Raw genomic sequence first — 6,045 nt, 5'->3', positions numbered from 1 at the left:
CTAGCCCAGCTCTTCTCACGCTCTGGCTAAGGCCCGGCCACACGCTGACCCTGGGGGCTGGGCCGGGGCGGGGGCTGGGGGGGCTGCCAGGGGCTGGGGGTGGGGGGTGGGACTCAGGCCCAAGGACAGAGGCGGGCGCCGGCCCCACAATTTATGGTGCTCGCACACCCTGCCATCTTCATTCTCACTATCGCTGCTGATGTCATTAGCCAGGCACTAATGGGCTTAAATTTCACCTTAAACCGTCCCCGTGTCCCCGTGGATGACAAGCATCCTGCTCTCCCCAGCTCTGCAGAGCTGCTGGGCGGGCTCAGCAGGCATGCAGCCCTCCTCCTCACCTGCCTTCCGGGTCCCCAGCAAGAGGTCCCCAGGGACCCTGGGCACACTTGTGGGACAGGGGATGCTGGGAGCCCCAAGCGCAGGGACAGGGCCCAGGAAAGGGGGCTTCTTGATGAGCTCTGGAGGCCCTGGGATGACCCACACAGCAAGGTGCAGCTGGGGTCCAGCACACCTCCCCGTGCCCCTCCATTTCTGGGCCCAGGTGTCATGACAGGGGTGGTTGCAGGGGGTCCCTAGGACCCTGGAAATTGCCTGCCATGTTCTTCTTTTTCTTCTTTGACTGCACCCGGTCTTAGTTGTGGCATGTGGGATCTTCCTGGATGAGGGATAGAATACGTGTCCCCTGCACTGGCAGGTGAATTCTTAACCACTGGACCACCAAGGAAGTCCCTGCCTGCCATGTTCTTTAAAGCCTTGAGGAAGTCTTATTTCGCTCAGGCTAAAAAAAGGTAGCAATGGCATTGCTTGGGGTTGGAATTCCACCCACTGCCTGTCTGCCCACCCACCCATCCATCCATTCATTCACTCATTCAGTCATTCGACAAACACAAGGCCCATGACCCCTGGCTTGCTCACGTCCATCAAAGGCCTAATTAGCTTTCCTTTTGCACCTGTGAGAGGGAACACATGGTGATCTTTAAATACAGGGTGTTTGGAGGACAAAACCTTCCTCACGCTGGCTCTGCAGATGGAGGGAACTGCTGTGAGCTCTGGGGCTGTGGGGGTGTTGCGTGGACCTGCGGGCCTGTCCAGTTCACTAGGATCAAGTTTGCCTGAGGAGCCAGCTGGGGCTTATCCACCATCAAAGCCGGCTTGCAGGGGCCTCTGCTGGAGCCAACCCTTTCCCATGGGAATCTCAGGCCCTTGTACGTCTCCAGGGGCCTGTCCTTGCTGTTCTGGAAGCTTCGTCCATCCATACCGAGATAGCAGTGCCAAGGAGGTCTTGACTGGAGGGAGACCACCACCCCCTCGGTGTCAGACAGTCCCTGCAGTGGGACAGGGATGGGGACGAGGCTGGTGCAGGCCTGTAGGCATGAGGAAGGAGGCCAGAGATGGGGGCCGGGGGAAGCGGTTCCAAGCCCCTGTGCTGTGTCAACCCCTGCCCTTGCTGGGCCTCAGATGTGCAATCTGTCACACAAGGGTGTTGACCCTGCAGCCACTGGGGACGAGCTGGTGGATGTACTGGAGGTGGTGTCGCCTGGTGGGTTGGAAGCGTGGGCTCTGGGGAACCCCGAAGCTGTCCCTGCTTCTCCCCATCAGTGTTTGGAACCTGCTGCTGAGTCGGTGCTCCTGCCTGACACTTCCAGACCCTCACCACGGCCCCCAAGGCCTCCTGCCACGCTGACCCAGGAAGGCCTCCGGGAAGCCTCCTCTGAGCCTGAGTTCCTGCTCAGGTGTGATTAGGGCCCTATCTGCCCCGCCTGCCCTCCCGGACTAGCCAAAGCTGCCTCGGGAAGTGTGCAGCCTGGCCATCCTTGACCCAACCCACAGCCTTGAACTATAATAAAATCAGGCCTCACAGCACTTTGCTATCGTGGTGCTTCTGGTCCTCACAAGCTGTGCAGCTCTGGACAAGTGTCCTAATCACTCTGAGCCTCTGTCACATCATTGGTAAGAGGAGTTAAAATACGTAGACTGCTTCTTTGAACAGGGCTCTGCACACGTAAGCATCGTGTGAGAAGCAGCTACGAGGGTGACGATGACAAAGCACTTTTCTGTCCATGTTCTCATTGGCTCTTGCTCAACCCCGTGAGGTGGGCCCAGTCTCCTGGGTGAGGACATAGAGGCCCAGAGAGGTGGGGAGGGGGGGCGGGCGGCGCTCACCCGAGGTCACACGGCGAGTCAGTAGCAGCCTTTGGGTATTTGATGCTCTTTCCAAAGACACAGGAGGCTCTGGTCTGGAAAAGAGCAGCCCAGAGCCAGGCGGACAGAGGGGCCTTTCTGAGTCCTCTTTCCACAGGCCCGGGCCTGCAGAGGCCTCCAGCCAGCCAGCCAAGTCTCTTTTACCCAAAGTGCCAGCTTGAGAACTCAGACAGCCAGGCCTCACTCTGGCCACTGCCTGCCGAGACAGCAAGGCCGCCCACCCAGGCAGGCACCAGCTGCTCCTGAGGCCAGAGCCTGGTTCCTGCCACCCTAGACAGCTCCCAGCTTCCTGACCCCACTCCTCAGCCAGCACTAGGACTGGTCAAGGATTTTCCCAAACTTGCCCTCTATTATAAAAAATCATACAAATGTTTTCCTCTTAGAAATAACAACTTGCTTATTGGGCCCTGCTCTGCCAGGCACTGTCCCTAGACACGCTGCCCTCCAGGGACTGACCCCCACGCCTGCTCACGACTGAGATACCGAGGCCCAGCCCCAGGGCTCGCAGGCGGCCCAGCTGGGACTCAGCCCAGCATTCCCAGACGGTCAGCCGCGCCCTCACAGCCCCTGGGAGCCAGAGACGCCTCTGCCCTTATCACGAGTGTTGCCTTTGTTTTGGTGATTGGAGGGGAGCAGAGTGCTGGTAGAAATGGAGTGAGAAGTTCGGTGTCCCACAGACCAGGAGCCATCCCTGTGAGCCCCAGGCCCCGTTCATCAGGGGCCCTGGCCGTGGCAGCTGCCCCTAAGGCGGTGCACCCAGAAGCGAGGTCATGGCCTCTGTGGGGGTTCAGGCCTGTTTTCTCATCGGTAAGATGATGCATGATCGCCGTGCTGCCTGTTGCAGGACTCAGTGAGGCTGCCTCCTCTTGGCAGCTGGGCTTGTCCCTCCTGCTGATGGCCACTGCCTGCTGTAGCCTGGCAACTGGAAAACCGCCGGGCCAGACGGGAGCCCGGCATGGGGCGCACTCTCCAGCCATCTTCAGGGCCAGTCTGGAGGGTAGGTATTTATCCACCGTGTAAGCTTAAAATCTTAAGTGTGTATCACAGGCTCATGGTAAAAAAAGAAAAATCAAGTACCCCTCCTCTTTTATACAGGTGGGGCCTCTCTGCGCACTGTCCACACTGTGGTTTGCTCACCAACCTACAGGCTGCACCCCATCCACACACGAAGCCCGCATCCACGGTACAGACCTCCGCACATGTGTGTCCCTCAGCCCCTCACGGGGACACACGTAGGATCTCCTGGCTTTGGCTTCTGCACACGACACTCCAGCTCATGTTCTGCAGACCGCTCTGGGCCTGGCTGGGCCAGGGCAGAGGCACGGCTGGTTCCTATTTACCAAAGAGCTCTCTCAGTGGCTGCACCGGCTTACCCCACCTCCATAACTCGACCGGGGCCTGCTGCCGGCCAGGGAGAGACAGGCATCATATCCACACCAGCACTGGAGGGGCCAAAACGAGTGGTTTCCCCAGAGGAATCCTCTGTGGTCTGGCACGCCTCCGGGCCAACCCTGCCTGAGAGAACCCAGGTCCGCCCCTGGCCCCTCCTCCAGGGTGTGGCCCTGGGCGTCAGGTCTCTGGGCTCAGCGCTGTCATCTGTGAAGCAAGGGTGGTCATGGGACCCACTCGTAGGATTGGCATGAAGATGAAATTTGTTGTGAAAGTGCTTACTAGGGCAGCGCTGGGCACGTGAGGTGGTAAGGATGGTCTGCGTGAGCCCTATACCCACCCCAGGTCTACAGCTCCTGGGGTCGGTGCTGGGGTCTGAATCTGTTGCCCCAGGGAAAGGGAGAGGGTTTGGAACCATCAATGGAAAGAGGGGATGAGTTTAGCCCAGTTTCCCACTGCCCTGACAGGGACACTGAGGCCCAGGAGGCCTGGACCTGAAGTGACCGGGGGTTCAGCAGCATGAGCTGCCCTTCAGTGCCGCCAGGAAGCAGGGCTGGGTGCAGAGTCTGGGGGGCGGGGGGCAGAGCTGCAGGACCCCGGCTCTGAGACAGACGGCTCAGGAACATGGAGCCACAGGCTAGCGCCAGGTCCTGGACAGCCCTCCTTGGACAGGACAGGACTCAGAGGCCCTCACCGAGCCCAGCCTCCTCCAGGGGCTGAGAGCTTGCTGCCCTCTGCAGCCCCCAGGCCAGCAGGCAGCCTCACCTGGGAGCTCGTTAAGAGTCACAGAAACCCAGACTCTGCCCTCCACCCAGCTCACGCACAACAGCGGCACTCCAGCCGAGAGGACGGCTCATCTGCTGTGGGTGTCGGGACACGTCTCAGCACAGACCTTAACCCTGGGTCCCAGCCCCCGGCCCTGACCCCTTCCTGAGGACCTGCTCTGTCCCACCCTTAGCTCCCTGGGAGGCAGAGGCAGTGCAGGGTCTGGCTCTCGCCCTGTGGGCAGCGCTGGAAACCGCTGCCACTTGTGCTGCCTCCACCAGGCACCAAGCACAGTATCTCCGCCAGTCTCACAGACCCATGTTGGCGTGTCAGGGAACGCGCAGGCTTCAGCTGGGGAGCATGAGGCTCAGAGAGGTGAAGTGAGCGGCCCAAGGTCACCCAGCATGGTGTGCAGAGCTGTGTGGCATCAGAGCCCAGGTCTTTACAAGATGGGGACCGAGTTGGGCCAGGTGACAACTCCCAGTGCTCCAGAGCCACCAGCTAGCCCCCACAACTGGCGGATGTGACTCTGACATCTCTGGAGCCCCTGTCTTGGGAGAAGACTGCCCTCTCCCTGTGGTCAACACAGAGCTGGCCAGCAAAGATTCTCCCGCAACTTTCCAGAACAGGCTCCCTGGGGTCAGGCTGAGTTCACTGCGAACAACTGAGAGAGGCGCTTCCCCCAGACACCTAGTGACCGGAATCTGGGACGGGCCGGGAGATCTGGTTTAGTTGGAGGGGAGGCCTGAGAGGGCCAGGCCTGGGGAGAAAGAAATACGCTTCCAGCTACGAGCACAGAGAATGAGCAGAAAGTATCCTGTCCGTCCTGGGAGAGAAACAGAGTGCTGTTCAGAACAGCTGGACGCTGGACTCAGACAGCTGCCCTCCCCCTGGTTGCGCCCCCCCCACCCCCAGCACCTCCACGTCTCACGGCTGCATGGAGGAGAGGAAAGTCAGCCAGGACAAAGCAGCAGCTAAAAACCAAAGGCAAATATTTTCCATCCTGAGGAGAGTGGTCCCAGGCTGCCTCCGGATTTGAGCTGGCAGTGCATTCCCCAAAAGCCAGTGCTTCTGGTCACCAGGCGACGTGTTCAGGGGAGCTGCCCAGGATCCACCTGGTTTGGGGGAGAGCCAGGAGTTGGGGGCAGAGGGGGCAGCAGCTCATCCATCCAAGCCTTGCCCAGAAATGGAAGCTCCCTTCCCAGCAGAGGGGCAGCAGGGGAGCCCGGAGCACAGGGTGGCCCCAGCTGTTCATCTGGCAGAGTCCCCCCAATCCAGAATCCAGCCTTGAGATGGAGACTCCCTCTCATATCAAAATAGGAGCTGCCTGTTGTTTGGATGATGCAAAACTGCCAGGCCCTATGTGAAGCTGTGGTTTGTCCTAACACAGCCAGACACGTGTGAAGAGCTTGTGACATTCACATCTGGGCTGCACATGAGGTTCCTCCTGGGACCCTCAGTAAGACCCCCATAGGGTGGCTGGGTCTGAGGGGGTTGGGAGGGGCTTGAGGGGAGGAGATGGATGGGGTAGTTGGTGGACGGTGTGATTTCTCTCCAGCTCTTCACCACACCAGGCCCCTGCCCTTTTTTTCCCCCAAGAAAAAGTTTTCTGACATTTTCAAAGGAGCAAACCAGGGCCTCCCTGTCATCCTTGGCCCTAGAATGGGAGGACTCCTCCTACAAGCTGGG

Source organism: Capricornis sumatraensis, chromosome 8 (genome assembly GCF_032405125.1).
Source record: "Capricornis sumatraensis isolate serow.1 chromosome 8, serow.2, whole genome shotgun sequence".
Classification (NCBI taxonomy): Eukaryota; Metazoa; Chordata; class Mammalia; order Artiodactyla; family Bovidae; genus Capricornis; species Capricornis sumatraensis.
This window is presented reverse-complemented; position numbering follows the sequence as displayed.